This window comes from Argopecten irradians, unplaced genomic scaffold (assembly GCF_041381155.1).
Source record: "Argopecten irradians isolate NY unplaced genomic scaffold, Ai_NY scaffold_0980, whole genome shotgun sequence".
NCBI lineage: Eukaryota > Metazoa > Mollusca > Bivalvia > Pectinida > Pectinidae > Argopecten > Argopecten irradians.
The window spans coordinates 2204-22203 of NW_027188447.1; the positions used below are offsets into that span (position 1 = coordinate 2204).

The 20000-nt window shown below is 36.9% G+C and overlaps 1 pseudogene; it reads right to left on the reverse strand.

Moving 5' to 3' along the window:
- Positions 1–12405: 12405 nt before the first annotated feature.
- Positions 12406–18019, reverse strand: LOC138313847 (uncharacterized; annotated as a pseudogene).
- Positions 18020–20000: the final 1981 nt, after the last annotated feature.

Genomic DNA, 20000 nt, shown 5'->3' on the forward strand with positions numbered 1-20000 from the left:
CATTTTTCTGTTGGCATTAGACTCTTACCAATATGTTGCCAAAAAAGCTTTCTAGAGAATATCATAATGGTGTGAGTCTCTGTAGTTAAGCTGTTTTTGAAATGTTGACACCCCGGCTCAACAATTCATCCCGAATTATTGTTTGATGTTTAGTTAAGAGGACTTGATATGGTCTGTGAACATACTCGATTTGAAGCGTGTTGAAGGCATTGTCGAAAAGGTCTCTCTTGTTCTGGCTGGATTTGCTGTTGTGTTTTGTGCACAGCAGACAGCAGACGCCTTCACCCTCCACATAAACAGGCCACCAAATTCCAGTTTCATCGGAATAATTTGACTTTCTGAAGAGCCATTCGTGTTGGAATTGGTCTTTTTATTACTAGTTTTAAAACCATGATCATCTGAAATGTTGCTACACCCATCCTTTCGGCAGAGGTAATAATGATGAATTTTTTGTCCTTCTGGAAAAGTTTAGAAAGAAGGATAAATGTATCGTCCTCGGAAAGAGTTTGACATGACTGAGATATTTGGAGGGGCAATCTCTTGAACATTGTAACGTATTGATACGTATCTCATGTTTGCGAGATAAAAGCTTCTTTTAAGGTAGTCACACTCTAATTATGTCATTTTTTATATCATTTTAATCTTAATTTTTGTTGATGTTTTATAACAATATATTACGCTTGTGAATGCTATCCACCAAATTTTTAGGTAGCAGAAAACAAGATCTGAGGAAATTTGGAAAATTACACACAAGTTTTACAAATGCCTGCATAGCTAGAGAACCCTTCATGTTACATATTCAAAAGTATACATGTATATATTTTTAATCTACACACTATATGCTATCAAGTTATGATATCATCAGAGAAGTAAACTCATTTTTGGCGTATTCCCGAACATTTGTATACCATGGAAACCACAGTAAAAAAGTTTTTTAAAAAAAATGCTAAATTTGTGTGTTTTTGACCCAAAATTGCAAAAAAAAAGTACTCAATTTTTTGTATTAGACCTACTTTAAATCAAAGATATTTATCTCAGCGACAAAATAAAACGGAATTTTCTATAGGTCAATTAGGTGGATTTTTCAATATCATGGAGAAGCTTGTCTCCTGCATGCGCTGTCGTATACGACTGGAACTTGCACGCATTAAACAAGCCTGCACTGGGGTCGAGTTTGTGACCCGGTCCCAAACAGTGATAGGAAATGTAATGCCATGCCTGAGCGGTTCGCACACAAACTGCCGTGCAAATTCTGTCGTCTGCATGGCTCATCTTCCACTGTACAATACACGACATTTACCATATGGTCAACATTTGAACCTTAGCAGGGAAGATGAGCTGAAACTACAAACAATCATCAATGCAACATTTTCGGCCCCTACACTAAACAAGAGGCCCAGAGGGCCTGTATCGCTCACCTGGTTTTTTTTGTTTTTTTGTAATTATCACAAAGACTCTTACAATTAGAAAAATTAGTTAAATTGACTCCAAAAGGAGTAGGTACAATAAGGGGCAATTATGGCCCCAGAATGTATAGAAATTCAAACAATGTCAAATCTCACAAACACAGCTTTCCAAAAGAGTTGAGTATCGATATTTTCGCAATCAAAGATGATTTTCCACTTACAGTATTTGTAGATGGGTTAAAAGACGATATATTTAGGCCATTTCATGCATTTTTATACATTTTCTTGCAAAATTGGCTTGAAAAAGCGTAGTTTTCACATTGGCCGCAGCTTTGTCCAAACACCATTTTTTGTCAACAGAACCAACATAAAAATTTAAATCTTTATGCAAAATGTCGAATTTGGACACAAATGCGGCCAATCCGAAAAAAAGAAAATTCTATGAAATTAACGAACCAGAGATCGCAACGGCGGTAATAATAACATAAAACGGTATCGGGCACGGCTATTATTTATCCGGAAAAAAATAAATCGGAAACATATTCAGTGTGCATATATGAACTAAGGAATAAAAATAATATTAGTAATTATTTTGATTAGTTTTATGACGATGTATAAAATTATTACTCCGTGCAGTAAGCGCCTTTCTCAATTTTCTGTAGCGAAAACGTTGCGATAAAAATAGTGTCCGTATTCTTTTGCCCGGATTACGGTCCCGCCTTTATAATGTACTCGGTGTTTTACACAGCGTAACTGGCGATGTTTACGCTGATTTTCTATATACATTGTCTTCCCGGTCGTTTCAACATGGATCGTGATGTTCAATTGAAGAATCAAGTATACTCTTCTTAATATATATAGTCTATAGATTTACTACTGTATATCTCACGAGAAGTATTTTGATCATAGATGGGACCCCGTCAATGACCTGACATTTCGGTACGTCACTGAAAATTCGAAGCCATGTATCGTTGGTAGGCCTACAGTACAGTAACGTTAACGTTCAGTTCAACATAGATCATTCCGTCATACAGTAAATCCTATTCATTGACACCATTTTCATGTATAAGCCTATGTGTTTTATGTGAAAAATGTTCATTTTTTAATTTTGAAAATCTGAAAAGTTGGCGATTCTACAGTCAGGCCTACTAGCTAGGCTAGAGTAGTGCAATACGGTAGGACACTGGACATGGGTTTAACTACTGTAGTTATTTTATCTCTATATGTGATAGATGTATTTATATCATAAAGGCGTTATATACCTTTATATAATAAAATCTAATTGAGCAAAAAATTGTTTACATTAGAGTGCTACAGATTATTAAGGATACATATCTTCATTTTTTCAACTAATTACGAAGCATGCATATGCGTGGCAGTTGTGACGTTCTGTCCCCTGTTCCGAAGGTAGTGAGTCCGAATCGACATTTATACATATATATATTTTTTTAATTTCTGAACCCCAACTTTTAATGAAATTATCAATTCATCCTTTCCTAAAAAATATATATATATTTATATATTAAAGACCCATTACCTTTCCGAAATAAAGAAATAATATTATTTCAATAACATTAATTGTGTAAGAAAATTATATTTATCGATGACCTAACACAAGGCTTCAACACTTTACAAATGCAAGCTTTCCTTCGTAATCTATTTTAACAGTTCGCTGTTTTGCTGTCTGGCGCAGTCAGGACGACGGCTAAAACATAATACGACCCGCGTTATGAAAATAGCATTAGGGTTATTTTGAATAAATTGGTCAGAATGTGTTGCCAATTGAAGTATTAACAGAACGCTAATAACTTTTGCAAATCTACAAACTTATCAATCTCGTTTTACTTTCCAATTTTAAGAATAAAGAGCCCTTTCGGAGAGGTAGCGGGCCTTTTAGTAATAATATGTTAGGCCTATACCTACATGTGTTATTTTAGTATGCCTATAGTTCCATTTACAATTTAAAATATTATATTTAGAAATATTGAACCAGGAACATTCTTAACCCATATATAACCGTATGTGAATATGTTGTTCAATCTATTTTTCTCCTTTATTCAAGTTGACATAATTAAACAAGAGGCCCAGAGGGCCTGTATCGCTCACATGGTTTGTAATGCCTAGGAATGTTCTGAATACAAGTTCATTGTTTCTTTTCTGAAGGAATTTGAATATTTACCTCTAATTCCCCTATTGGGCCCCACTCTTTCTGCTCAAGGGTGTCAAAGCCTAAAATTTATACAAATTCTGTTAACCCCAAGGATGTTTCTGGGCCAAATTTGGTTAAAATCCAAGCAGAACTATATGGCTATTAGCGATTTATAGGATTTACATCTATTTCCCCTATTGGGCCCCGCCCCTCCTGCCCCCGGGGGGTCAGAGCCAAAATTTATACAATTTTCTGTTCTCCTTCCCCCAAGGATGCATTTCTAGCCAAATTTGGTTACAATCCATGCAGAACTCTAGGACAAGTAGCGATTTATAGGATTTACCTCTATTTCCCCTATTGGGCCCCATCCCTCTTGCCCCCAGGGGATCAGAGCCAAAATTTATACAAGTTCTGTTCCCCTTCCCCCAAGGATGTTTGTGGCTAAATTTGGTTACAATCTATGCAGAACTCTATGACTAGTAGCGATTTAAAGGAAATGTTGACGGACGGACGACGGACGCCGCGCCATGACATAAGCTCACCGGCCCTTCGGGCCAGGTGAGCTAAAAATAATAATAATAAGGACACCATTACCGTAGTCAACATATGTACAATGTACATACTTCCCGGTAGTTATACATGTAACCATTGACTTTACTGTGATCAAATGTTAAAATGCATATACATGTACATGTATTCTACAACTTGTTGTTCGTGCATTATCTGAGCGTTGATTATATTTACATCTGTATGGTAGGATGCCTAAGCGATTAATTTTATTTGATTGTGAAAAAGGGACACTTCTTAATGAAAGACTGTATGGTTGCCATGCTACCAGTATTAATACTAAATATTTAGGAAATAAACCACTGCAAGGACACTGGCGTTGCTTGTCAAAAGTAATTTCTTACATTAAAAGATCATGCTTGAAAGTAAATAACATAAAAACAGCTTATTAATTGATAAGAAAGGGTAGATCTATGTGACGTAACGTAATTCCCAGAACAGGATACAAACCTCTCGAACACATTGAAAAGGTGCAAGTCCGAAGTCACTTGCGCGGTTGAAAAATGCTTGTAAATTAAACATGACCTGCTGTACATGTATCTAAATCTATTATCTTCGTTTATTGCGCTTGGAAATATTTACATGAATTAGAGTACTGTCGAGTTTACTTTTGTAAATAGCGAGCGTATACATGTAATAAATATCGTTAAGTAGTACCGTAGTGTAGTAGTGCCATAAGATTGTGATTATATTACGTTGTTGCTATCCTTTTGGGACTTTGATATAAAATTCCAGAAATGTGAAGACTGCCCTGTTGTTTTTATTTCTACGCTACCCTCAAATAGAATTAGATGATTAAATAATGTCAGAATAATACCGACAACTGAAATACAGAAATGGAATGAACAGACGTAAAATTAGATTGATTAAATATGTTTAAAATCTCATTATTTTGTGTTTTTAGTGTCTAGAGTGTTGTTGCTATGGAGAGAAAATGGTTGCTATGGTGTAACTATGGGCTATAATATGGTTAAGTGTTGTGAAACATGACATGGTTTCGATGATTTCTTATACACATCACAAAGTACTAACTTTCTTAAAGTTTCCACCTTAATCTACACGTTAGAAATTTTTAAAAGCAATTCAAGTGTCTGTTTTAGCATCAATACTGTATGCTCGTTGCCAGGCCTGTTGCTAGGCAACAACATAACAGAATGTATTGAAAGTGTGCATTTTATAATTCCCATATATTGATGTATATATAGTATCAAAATAAAGGCAATCTCTGTTGGGGCCAAAATTGACCTTTATTGCACCTACTCCTTTATGTAACAACCATATAATGATGCTATAGATACCATACAAATATGCTATCCAATACAAAGGTTCAGAGAGGAAGTAATTTATATGAAAATAGTAGCCTAATTGACCTTTTTGGCCTGCGTCAAAGACCCCAGGGAGTCAGCCCTATATTTTGTACAATTTTAAATCCCCATCCTATAAGGATGCTACTATTGCATTATGAGTGCTCTTCCATGCTGAGTTGCAGAGAAGAAGTCGTTTATATGATAGCAGCAAAAATTGCTCCCTTTCGACCCCACCCTTCAGCCCCCAGGGGGATCAGTCCCATCATTTGTACAATTTTGAATCCCAACCTATAAGGATGCTACCATTGCATTATGAGTGCTCTCCCATGCTTAGTTTCAGAGAAGAAGTTGTTTATATGGAAATAGCCAAATTGACCCCTTTTGACCCCGCCCCTCAAGCCCCCGGGGGGTCAGCCCCATAATTTGTACAATTTTGAATCCCCACCCTATAAGGATGCTACCATTGCATTATGAGTGCTATCCCATGCTTAGTTTCAGAGAAGAAGTCGTTTATATGGAAAAGCCAAATTGACCCCTTTTGACCCTGCCCCTCAAGCCCCCGGGGGGTCAGCCCCATAATTTGTACAATTTTGAATCCCCACCCTATAAGGATGCTACCATTGCATTTTGGGTGCTATCCCATGCTTAGTTTCAGAGAAGAAATCGTTTAAATGGAAATAGCCAAATTGACCTCTTTTGGCTCAGGCCCCGAGGGGGTCAGCCCCATCATTTGTACAATTTTGAATCCCCACCCTATAAAGATGCTACAATTGCATTATGGATGCTATTCCATGCTTAGTTTCAGAGAAGAAGTCGTTTATATGGAAATAGCCGAATTTACCCATTTTGACCCCGCCCCTCAGGCCCCCAGGGGGTCAGCCCCATCATTTGTACAATTTTGAATCCCCACCCTATAAGGATGCTACCATTGCATTTTGGGTGCTATCCCATGCCTAGTTTCAGAGAAGAAGTCGTTTAAATGGAAATAGCCAAATTGACCTCTTTTGGCCCCGCCCCTCAGGCCCCTAGGGGGTCAGCCCCATCATTTGTACAATTTTGAATCCCCACCCTATAAAGATGCTACAATTGCATTATGGATGCTATTCCATGCCTAGTTTCAGAGAAGAAGTCGTTTATATGGAAATAGCCAAATTTACCCCTTTTGACCCCGCCCCTCAGGCCCCGGGGGGTCAGCCCCATCATTTGTACAATTTTGAATCCCCACCCTATAAAGATGCTACAATTGCATTATGGATGCTATTCCATGCCTAGTTTCAGAGAAGAAGTCGTTTATATGGAAATAGCCAAATTTACCCCTTTTGACCCCGCCCCTCAGGCCCCGGGGGGTCAGCCCCATCATTTGTACAATTTTGAATCCCCACCCTATAAGGATGCTACCATTGCATTTTGGGTGCTATCCCATGCTTAGTTTCAGAGAAGAAGTCGTTTATATGGAAATAGCCAAATTGACCCCTTTTGGCCCCGCCCCTCAGGCCCCCGGGGGGTCAGCCCCATCATTTGTACAATTTTCAGTTAGTAGCCCATAAGGATGCTACCAGTCAAATTTTGTTGAAATCCGACCAGCGGTTATGGAGAAGAAGTCGATTGTTGACGGACGGACGGACGGACGGACGACGGACGGACAGACGACGGACGACGGACGCCACGGTATGGCATAAGCTCACCTTGGTCCTTCGGACCAGGTGAGCTAATAAAATCACAACCCTACAAACAACAAACAAAACAGAATGTCTCAACCACCGTGCTTTCACATATGCACCAAAAAGCACCCTGTGGGGGAGAAATTTCAATGGACTGTGTCATTCAGCCGTTCACAGTAGGCACAGGCCAATCAGCACTCATCTTGAGTAAGAAGATTGGCCTGAAATACCACCGACATGATCCCTTCTGGAAAGGAATGGTCAGAAGGGACTACACCGATAGGTACCACGCAACACGAAAACGCACCGTGAAATACAAATTCAGAAGACACATAGGAAAACTAAAGAAAAGAAACCGCAAAACACGAGCACAGTCACTTTACGTGAACGGCACACCAGAACAATGCAACACACACAATTATGGAGTAAACATTGTAACCCATTAAATATGAACATGAACACTCGAATATATAACTTAATACATTTCACTCACCACATATAGAACAAACAATTGGCAAATCCACGATGCCCATTACATGCCTTATTTAAAAAACAAACTTTCCTATCATTGTTTACCCTAGCAGGCTCCAACGACAAATGGTGCACTGCAACGCATAATTTATTATAGCATAAATGCGACACCTGTTGATGGGAGGCCAAATGTTGGCAGTTGTGGGAACAAGAAGTACTGAGGCGAGGTACAGTGACACGGCGCCTATGATTGCGAAACATAAGGCGTATGACACCATATCCGTCTTTATTTACTGTATCTACCGAATTGTGACAATGATCACTGGAAACTGTAAGCTGTGAAAGACGAGCAACAAAATGTCATCGTGTTTCGTCCCTCGTCGTGCGTCGTGTGTAAAACTATTTATACAAAATCCTACTCCTCCTTCATCCTTGGATGGATTTCATCCATATTTGGTGTGAAACATCATTGCCTGGTCCGACCCCTAGGGGCTGAGGGGTGGGGCCCAAAAAAGGACAAATTTTCTTAATTTTAGCTTTAAAATCCTACTCCTCCTTCATCCTTGGATGGATTTCATCCATATTTGGTGTGAAACATCATTGGGGAAGGACAATCATATTTTATATAAATTAGCCTGGTCCGACACCCAGGGGCTGAGGGGTGGGGCCCCAAAAGTGCAAATTTTCTTAATTTTAGCCTTAAAATCCTACTTATCCTTCATCCTTGGATGGATTTCATCCACATTTGGTGTGAAACATCAGGGGGGAGGACAATCATATGCTATATAAATGAGTCTGGTCCGACCCCTAGGGGATGAGGGGTGGGGCCCCAAAAGGGCAAATTTTCTTAATTTAAGCTTTAAAATCCTACTCCTCTTTCATCCTTGGAAGGATTTCATTCATATTTAGTGTGAAACGTCATTGGGGAATGACAATCATATTTTATATAAATGAGCCTGGTCAGACCCCTAGGGGCTGAGGGATGGGGCCCGAAAAAAGGGCCAATTTTCTTAATTTTAGCTTTAAAATCATACTCCTCCTTTATCCTTGGATGGATTTCATCCATATTTGGTGTGAAACACCATTGGGGAAGGACAATCATATTTTTAGGTCATCTGACTGAAGGTCAGGATGACCTATTATAATCGTGTTCCATCCGTCGTCGTGCGGCGTGCGTAAGACTATTTATACAAAAGCCTACTCCTCCTTAACCCTTAAGCGGATTACATCCATATTTGGTGTGAAACATAATTGGGGAAGGACAATCATATTTTATATAAATGAGCTGGGTCCGACCCCTAGGGGCTGAGGGTGGGGCTCCAAAAGTGCAAATTTTCTTAATTTTAGCTTTAAAATCCTACTCCTCCTTCATCCTTGAATGGATTACATCCATATTTGGTGTGAAACATCATCGGGGAAGGACAATCATATTTTATATAAATGAGCTTGGTACAACTCCTAGGGGCTGAGGGTGGGGCCCCAAAAGGGCAAATTTTCTTAATTTTAGCTTTAAAATCCTACTCCTCCTTCATCCTTGAATGGATTACATCCATATTTGGTGTGAAACATCATCCGGGAAGGACAATCATATTTTATATGAATGAGCTTGGTCCAACTCCTAGGGGCTGAGGGGTGGGGCCCCAAAAGGGCAAATTTTCTTAATTTTAGCTTTAAAATCCTACTCCTCCTTCATCCTTGAAATGATTTCATCTATATTTGGTGTAAAATATCATGTAAGAAGGACAACCATATTTTATATAAATGAGATAGGTCCGACCCCTAGGGCTGAGGGGTGGGGCCCCAAATGGGGAAATTTTCTTAATTTTAGCTTTAAAATCCTACTCCTCCATCCTTGGATGAATTTCATCCATATTTGGTGTGAAACATCATTGGGGAAGGACAATCATATTTTATATAAATGAGATAGATCCGATCCCAAGGGGCTGAGGGGTGGGGCCCCAAAAGGGGAAATTTTCTTAATTTTAGCTTTAAAATCCTACTCCTCCTCCATCCTTGGATGAATTTCATCCATATTTGGTGTGAAACATCATTGGGGAAGGACAATCATATTTTATATAAATGAGATAGATCCGATCCCAAGGGGCTGAGGGGTGGGGCCCCAAAAGGGCAAATTTAGCTGGCCCACTTCCTTTTTTTAGGTTTCGGTCTCCAACCTGCAAACATTTTCGTAAAGATTTTGGTATTCCAAGATGGCCGCTGGCCACCTTCCTGTTTTCAGGTTTCAGTCTTTGATCTCAAGGAAAATTGGTCTATAGGGTTTTAATTGATTCAGAAGGGGATTTTAGGTGAGGACAATCATATATTTATAAAGGACCAAGCTAAGACCCATTGGGATAGTACGGCGGAGGACCAAAATGGGAGCTTTGCTGAAATTTGGCTTTAAAATCAGACTCCTCCTTATATTAATCCTTGAATGTGTTACAACCATATATGGATGAAGGGCTACCAAGATGTGTTCAACGAATGACATTTCAGAAACTTACATATTCAACTAAGGAGTTCCTTGTATTGTTTATATTAATCGTTAACCAATACTTTATATTGTGACTTTGTTGTTTTGTGCAATTAGTCAGATGACCGTTAAGGCCCATGGGCCTCTTGTTCAATATCTCACCTGGCAGCATGGCGTCCATTTTCAGCCTCAGGTAAAGCTAGCAAATCTGGTATAGGAGATTTCAGAAAAGATGGCGATGACGTCACACAAAGGTACATCCGGGCGCTCAAAGGTACAACTCCGTATATCTGTACTCATAAACATGTGGGAACACAGCCGCTTGAGATGTTTGGTTACATTTTATTGTAATAAATAGTACGGCAATCCGAGAACTATTGCGTTATTTTATTTTTTAAAAGTGTAAATAATAATATTTAACAATATTATATATAAATATAAACAACTGTCATTCATATATTTCACTCTGTTTATACTCCATTTTCGACCGCCACGAGAAAAAAACAAGGTCGCCATTAGACCTACGTATAAACATTGACAGAATATTAAAAATATCAGCTTGAAATTATAAATTTAATTTTCCCGAAATATCATACTGACATTTTAATAAGCGATTACTGTTGTCTAAGTCTTACTTGGTAAACACCTTACGATGTGTGATTATGACCAAACTAAAATTTACCCCAAGCGCACGGCAGCCATTACGTACAGTACTGCCCGAGATCCCGAATTTCGTCATTTTTCAGAGTCACAAAATTACGTATTTTGGATAACTTTTTCGTCAGCAATTTTGGAATTTAGTTAATGACATACAAATAAGTCAGTTTATAGTTACTTTTTATAATATTTTAAAACAAAACTTCGAGTAATTTAGGATTCTCGAAGCCGTGCGCAATGTGTCCTGGTCGGCATTTACAGTACTACGATCTAGCTATATTGTAGTCTATCTAACATGTATTCAAATTATTTAAAAGTAACATCACTTCAATGTGGGACTTCACATAGCAGCCCATGGAATAAAAGTGACCAAAATTTAAAAAAAAACAACCTCTCTACAGCATGAAATTGAACGATTTCACCATTTTATTTTTTCGAGATATCGGGAGCAGCCATACTGTACATGTACGTGTACATATAGATCTGCATTTACGTGTAACACAGTGGCTTATACCATTCCTTTAAAACAAGATATACATGGAAAATAACGAAATATATATATTTTACAAGTACTTATTGAGATATGTGTTGGTAATTTCGTATTAATATTATTAATTTCCCAACTATGGGCTGTGGCCCGAGGTGATCTACCATCGAAGCCATGCACGAGCGGCCGTGGTCTGGCCAGGTGGTTCACATTCGTTATATTTATATTAAATAGTATTGTGAACAGCTTTTTCATGTATAACAGAAACAAAATACATTGAAATCAGTTATCCATTCATAACTTTTTTTCACTACATGGATTTCTACGTGTGAACAAAAAACGGGGTACTTGTGACGGCCCGGCACCGCTTCGCAAGCTGGCTTCAACACTAAATCTACAGATATATTTAGCAATAAACAATTGTAAATATAAAAATATAAATGTCTGTCAACCTTTGAAACAATCAGAAATCATTCTAAAATCAGAATTTGCAAGTATGAAAGTGTATACCTTTGTCAACGTATCGATTGTGTAGCAGGGATGTACGTATCTGTTATTGTTTTTATTAGTCGCCATACTGTGTTTGTACCTTTGAGGGCCCGGATGTAAACTTTCTGTGACGTCACGCCATCTTTTCTGAAATCTCCTATAGAGCCACTTACGCATTAACCGCTAAATCTTAATCTCAAACCCATTTTTCACCAAAAACAATTTCTGGACTATGAAGCCTGTATTAAACCAATCACATTCAGTGCACCAATTTTAGGCTATATCTATTTTTATTTTTTTTATGCATCCATTTATACAGAGATTGCCTGCTAAATAAAAAAATCCCCCATGGCTTCTGTTGTTTGCTACCTTAGTTTTGGGTCGAACTAAGAGAGATAATCACTGTGGAAGAGGTCAAGGTCAACCAATGGTAAAATTAGAGTTATTTTTGACAGAAAAATCACAATTTTTTTTTGAAAAATGTAAACATAATTTAGTAATTAACTCTTGAAGATGATTTATATAAAAAAATTCTTCCATGACTGGTTTTTGGGAATTTATTACAATATTTCACCCGATTATCTCCCTTTGCGGTTAACACAACATGGAACCAAAGTTGGTAAAAAAATAATAATATTTTTTTTTAATAAACAACACAGAAACATTGGGGAAGATGTAATTAATGATTTGAAACCAATTATACATAATTCTATCCATTGATTTTCTGTAAACTTGCGTTCGAAAGTTGTATCTGGTATTATCCGCCAACATATCCATTTATGTCCATTCAGCCATTAAGACCTTTGTTTTCACTCTACGCATTAGATAATGCATACATAAAATGCACAATGCATACCATAAGTATATGAATATAAATAAGTCAATACAGAGGAATTATATGATATTAAAGCTATATTTTTGTGAATGATCAAGAGTTATCCCCCTTAAAAAATTGCAAAAATTACAACACCTGTATTAATACCCGGTGACACACAAAATCATGTTCTCTACTTCATATTTTTGTGCAAAATTTAAACATTCGGATAACATAAAGCAGTATTTGTACTCAAAATTGGTGATCCTGGTCAGGTACACTGAAAGCAGGTCTGTGATTTTCACAATAGATAAGAAATTAGACAGTAGTAGAAACACTCTTTTAAAAAATTCCACCATTTTGGGCAGCGACTCGTCTAACACTTTTATGGAACTGGTGACCCTCGGTTTGATCAACTTTTTCCTGTGTAAAAGTTGACCCGAGTCCATCTTCCCCATTTCTTTATAAATGGTCATTAAATGTTGAAGTGTCAATCCAGATCCAGCCACATTTTCAACAGTTGGACGTTTAAGAATTCCTTGTGAAATTAAAACTTCCAAGGAGCGAATGTTTTTAGACTTTTTCTCGTGCAAACATGAAAGCCCTACACACAGCAAGCAGAGAGAAAAACTTCTTTTCTATGGAGTAAATCTGATAAACTTTTACATCCTCGCAGGCGTCATGTGCACCATAACTGTAAACTTTCTCCAATAGTGATTTGGCTAGGCTTTCTTGTTTGTAATTTGATTGTCAGGGGAACGACTTTTTCGGAAAACACCGATAGAGTCAAATACAACCAAATGTGCCTTGACAAAAGCTGATCCAATTTATTGACCTTTTTTGGCTGCATTAACAATAACAGGAAAGTCAAATCTTCGACCATTATGAGCAATAAGTATTGGATTTTGGTACTTTTCAAGAAAATTCGCAGAAATTCTGAAGACCATCAGCTATAGAAAATGTATCCTTCTTGTTCTCATTAGCGATAAGTTCACCATTGCTGTTGATAGATATTCCTGTCACTTTGGAGGCCTCCTCTTCGATAGGTATAGTAGGTAAGATGTAGCTGTTGTAAACCCTCCCAGTGTCTACTACATGGGCAACAATCTGGGTAATTTGAGGCATGGTCTGTCCTCGTACTGAAATGATAAAAGGATAAAAAAACAATAGATACAAAGATCTATATTGCTGCGTAATAGGGGTCTAAAAGACCTATTGAGGCGTCGCAGACAATAAAAGAGTTCGAATAAGATATGTCGTTCTGGGAGGAGGAAAGTAAACATTCGGGGTGTAAACAAAGTAATTTCCTCGTCCCAGGTAGACGGATCCCGCGAATGAACAACAAAGAGTTGTAATAAATTCAACCTCACATTTATTAAACATATATAAAATTAATACAAATATGATAAGTAAATGATTTTACAAACAGTCGAGTACATCAACTAACCTCACTGGTCGGGGTTTCCCCAAGAATGCTTGGGGTTACGTCACCCCAATTCGGGGCACCTGATTGGGGCAGAGCTCGGGGGGGCTCTCCTCGGGGCTACTCGGGCAACCCCTAGCAGACGCACTAATAATATTTTATAACTTAGTAATAAAAATGTTTCAGATATGAATTATCGGTTTTACTAACGTGCCTGGTGCCTTTGAATAATAAATAAATTTGGAGTTACCAGTATGGTAAAATTACCTTGTATCTGGAGCTACGAAAATACCAGCTTCACAGATGAATGGATGGAGGAAAACTCGCTGGAGCCTCGATACACACATGCGCATCGAGGATACAGCGTAGCGACGGACCGACCAATGACGTAACGCGACATAAAAGCTGATGGAGACAATAACCAATAAGGGCCTACGTATCTATCTATATATATTTTGTATTACAAATCATAAACAATGGTGTCAGCGCCCAGGAGAGGGCGTATTAAATTACTACTCGACAGCATTACTGGATACATAGATGTAAATATGTGTTAACGACTATTACGATGATAAAGATAAAGTTATCTCAGGTATATTATTCTAGTAAATAGAGCCAAAGATTTATAAATAATACATTTAAACGGCAATCGTAACTGACACAGCCGATTGCAAATAATCTGACCTAGATAACGCAGATAACATATTTTCGTAACACTGTCCCTCCTCCTAGTCAATATTGGGTCTCCAAATAAAAATGTTAAATTACTACAAATGGAGAAAATTATGCCCTAACATTTTCATTTAAAATGACAACATGTTTGATGTACATCAGAATAAGTTTATGGTAAAACTCCTGAATTACATTACAATGCCTTTCAAACACAAATACATTAATATGCTTGAAAATTGACAGAGAATATAAATAGTAATTACATCAACAATATAACCCATGAATGTCAAGTAATGATGGGACATAAAGAAAATTGAAGTGTATTTTATTTATGCAAAGAAATTATTACTTTGACCACTTCAATTCTCATTCAACAATACAATGGCATACATTTCACAAATATGTATGAGTATCAATAAAAACATTGATTCTTTAGATATTATTTAGCAACATAAGTAACAATGACAACTATATTTATTAACTGTATAACAATGACAATAATACACTCTATTATTAATTTCAGTAGTATTTCAATACTAAATGGGATATTAAAAATATTCACAGGGTTGTATCTCATTAACAATAGATAAATATTGATAATCTTCAATAACTTGTGGAGAATAATAATAAACTCACAAACAACAAAATAATCCTTGTTTAAAAAAAACAGATTTTATATAATACAGGATCTGTCTATTCCTGATAGCAATAACAATATAGAACAATGCCTTTATATATGAAAAACATGAAAAATAAATAAATTTATTAGTAACAGGTATGTTATGTTGATTAGAATATACAGAGTACCTTATAAATGTGCTTTAAACCTGTTTCATTATACTAATTAGGGCCCCCGACCCAATCCTCACTATATTAATACTGCCTAGACTCTTAACTCTAAAATTTCCCTAAAAGAATGCACAACATGTCCCTATTGTAATCTTAATGTAACATATTCATAGGCTTCTTCTCCCCTGATACTCAGTCACATCAAGTTGTACAACCTATCAAAAATCTGATTCAACTGTTCAAATTCTACTTATCTCCTTTACTGTTTAAGGGAGAAGGACAGGCCCTAATATTCTCCTCCATACCGTAAAAAAATTTTACAAATTGTGCCTAATATGTAATGGGGTCCTATCTAACGAAATAATGGGTTTTACTTGCGTAACAACAAATCGGTTTGGAAAAAACACTCGCCTTACCCACAGTCTAGGGGGTATTGCCATGGAGGTTCTGAATTTAGTACCACCTTAATCCTATATTACATGGAATTCATCATCACTAGTGACATCACTGGTCTTGAATGTAGTTGGCCTCACTCGGTCCTAGGGCTCTCTGGCACTGATACGTACTGTGATACTGCCTCGGTGTCCCATTAACAAGGAAGGCTAGTTCGTCTGAAGGGTCCTCATTGATGTCCTGGAGGTCATCATGTCTGGCCCGCTTTTTGCTGGGTGGTGCACCCTGGTTCCTCTAGACGGCTGATGTGGGTGGCAGTTCCTTCCTCACTCCACTCTCTCCACTAATGAAGGTATCCTCCTCCTAAATTCATCAAGAATGGCAGTCGCCTCCGCCCCTTGCTTTCCAGTCTGGCGGCAATAATAGAATCAAATTACTCGGCTTAACACCGTTACGGCAACCCTCATGGCTGGCATTTGGTCTATTGAAGGTGCGCTGGCACACCGGACACATGTAATCCTAGCATGGGAATGTCTGCTCAATGATGATGCTCGCCTGGCGATGGTCCCCATCTTTGAAAAAGTCTTAAAACACGGCACAAAGTGTATTTGAGGCTTCATCTGGAAGATGATGAAGATGAACTTAATATTTCCATAAGACTTAGGAATAGGAATATTCTTACTATTGTATGGGAGTATAACATAACTTTTTATTCAATGTACATTCTAAGTAATGCTTATGGAATATCATTTTCCATAATTATAGCTTTCGACAAATTAAAGTTTCTGTCCAATTATCATTATAAGATGCAACAACATATTAGTATCTGTACCACAAGTACAATTATTGTGTTAAATAATTCAGCAATAATATTTTTGCTTTAGAATTGGATACTGTTTTTTTGTCAATTAAACTTGTGGAAGTTCCTTCACATCATATTTCAAATCAAATTCATTTGAACTTCAATAGCATGTATTCACCACCTAGCCACTAGCCACTTGTATGAAGTTCCTTCACATAATATTTTAAAATCAAATTCATTTGAACTTCAATAGCATGTATTCACCACCTGTTTCAGGTAATTGTAATTATATTGAGTTATAATTACTGTTTTATAACGACATGTTTATTCAGACAAAAACTTCAAACACAACCAAGAACATCAACATTGTTCAACTCAACATTTTTTTTAAATTTCAACCCATGTTTTGCTGTGTCACCTTGGTAGGATTTGAAATGATCGTGATGGACTACCTTAGGCTTTGACCGAGGTGTCTCATGAATACGGATATAAAAAAAACAAAAAAAAATATATGACATCATTCAGAACTTCAGTCACGGTATATGGTCCATGCCATAAATTTATGTAATTTCTGGCATTTACCTACATTGCCTAGCTGGATTATATAACCAGACTAAGTCACCTCTACAATGTGTAGATTTGTTTACTTTTACTTTCGTAACAATATAAAAGAGAGACCAACAACCATTGAAGAGAATAATAGTAGAAAAATATATATATATATATTTTTTTTTTTTTGTAAAAAACTATGAAATTGAGTAATTTAATTGTTGGTAGAAAAGTAATTTTGTGTAATGGTTTGATTTTTTACTTACTTAGACCTGTAGTTTCCAAGTCAAATGTGATGTTTGTCAACTGTCGACCGTTTGGATCCAGCTTTTTTAAATTGACCCTTTGGAACAGCCTCTGGGATGTGCTCTATGTCTACATTTTCCTCTAAGCTAATTCCTGAAATTTCAAAAGTATACACACATGATCTTTTTTACAACTTGTGATATTATCAATAATTACCATTATCCTAAATTTTGTCAAACACACGAGACATACAGCTTCAAAAAAGCAATATGATGCATGTAAAAAATAGCATTACCTTCAATTGCTGACAGCAACAAAATATAGTCTGATGGAATATGTCAAAAGAAATTTCAAACTCTGTAGAAAAATCTTAAACATCATTGCAAAAATAAAACAAAATAAAACAGAAAAAAAAGTATCAATAACTCGAAAACAACTGTTTTAGATATTGGGAAATAAAATCCAGGAAATTAAAGAGGCATTTCTTCAATCAATACAGTTTTATGAAAACATATGTAGTAAATTTTGCCGGACATGTTCAGAGGTGGCTTGCACACGAAAGTCAAGGGATTCTGAAGCACCATAATGATGGGATTTCGGAAGCCCTGAGAGTTTACCTCCTTGTTGGTGTGTTCGCACTGTTGTGATGAGCCAAGATCAGCATATTGAACAGATTGCGCAAAATAATTGGTTTGAGAAGTAACCTCTAGACGTTCACGAAGAGCACTGTCTTTTAATGCTGCCTTGTAAGGTAGACTTCTGTGTCGATATGTCTCGTCAGGCTTTTCTCATAAAACCACAGAAATCAGACTTACACTTCGAGTGATCTCCAAATTGATGTGGGACTAAAGCAGAGAGATTGTCTGCAAGATAATCTGTTTCCCCTTGAATTTTTTGCCAAAACAGTATCTCAAACATTTTCTGTAAATGCTTTTTACCACTTTTGCTAAGTTTGACACCCTTTTCATGATGTAAAGCATACAATTTTACCTATATTTTGATGACATGGTTTTTGTCCCAAACGCTTTCTTCATCTCAAGTCCAAAGTTCACTCCTTTAGCTTTGATATCAAGATATTGTCCCCATCACCCTCTAATATTTCAACAGGTGTCCCCCATCTTTCTGACATTTGTTTTGTATGCCCTTCACACCTGCGAAAACTTTCCATTGATCTTGCACCCCCAGAATGATTATGTACACATCGATGGTTTCTAACTTTTTTTCACCTGGTCTTTTCCTTTTCCACCATTTACATACAGCACAGGTGCGCGTGTAGAACAATGGCCTCTTACAACTTTCTTGCCGTATTCGCGTTTTGCTCATTGAAAAAGGTATGCACTGCAATAAAAAAGAATTACTAAAAACATGCTAGTTAGAATACAGGCATAATATAATATATATATCTGTGAAGTAGAATCTCCAAGGCCTGGTTGATGATTAAAAAGCCGATATAAAGTTGGTATCACTTGATTCATAAAACATTCATTTTTGATTTCAAAAAAACATATATATATGGGTATGATTTTGTTTTTTTAAAGTAAGAAGCAGGTGCAAAAATTGTACAAAATTTTGACTGGATATTTTGGCAAAAAAATCATTTAATCATGATTTAAAAATTGTCACCAAATAGTGATTAAGCATATATTTGTTTATAACCTTTAAAACAAATCTAAATTTACTTACATGATTAAACTATCAAAAACTACGTTTAATGCCAGGCTGTATCCTGCACTACACGGTGCATTCCATTCCTTTTTTGGCATTGGGAACTGGCCAAGAAGTCGTTTCGGGGTTTGTTGGGGGCAGTCTCACCTTTTGATCTTCGCTGTCTATGGGTTGGTCCCGTTTCGCAGGTTTGAAGTTGACGGAGTGAAAGTAACTACTGGAATTAATATAAAAATATAAAAACAGCACACTTTAAGTTTTACAAAACAAAATACATCAGTCAGCTATATAGGTAATAAAAATTCCATCACTTCTGCCCATCCATTTTCTGTGGCTGAATACAACAAAACTCTTCAAAAAAAATGCTTTGGCTTTTGAATTATATACGTTAAAATCATAATACCCTTTTTGACTTGTGTTTGTGATGAAGGGTGAGCAGCATGTTGGGAAGAACTGTGAAGCTGGTGTGTACTGTGTAAGAGGATGTTACATCTTCAGGTACTGGTTCAGGTGTGTCCAAATCACAGGAGGGCATTTTTGATGTCGACGAATATTTTGCTTGAAAAATACACTTTCTCATATGATTTCTATTACTGAAGAAGGAAACTAACAACACCAAATACAATAGTTATCATTTATCAGTATTCAATACTTATTATTTATGGTGATATATTTTTATGGTGGTAGTCTTCCTTTCAAATAAGTGTGACAAGAGAATAATTTGTAGCAGCCAGGATCCAGGGGTTTGAAGTCAGGACCCCCTACAACTAGCCTGGTACTTTCCACTGAGCTACTAATGGGCCAGCTTTTGTTAAATTTGAGTTATAATATTCCAATACTCACACACAAGTCAATGCCAAATTTGTTTCAGTATGGCCTGGTGGTCTTATTATCAGTTTTTCTTTAACTTAACCACTTGGTTGAAGCATCTGTCAGGCCCACGTTTCCCAAGTCATCTAGGTAATCATCACCTGGAACAA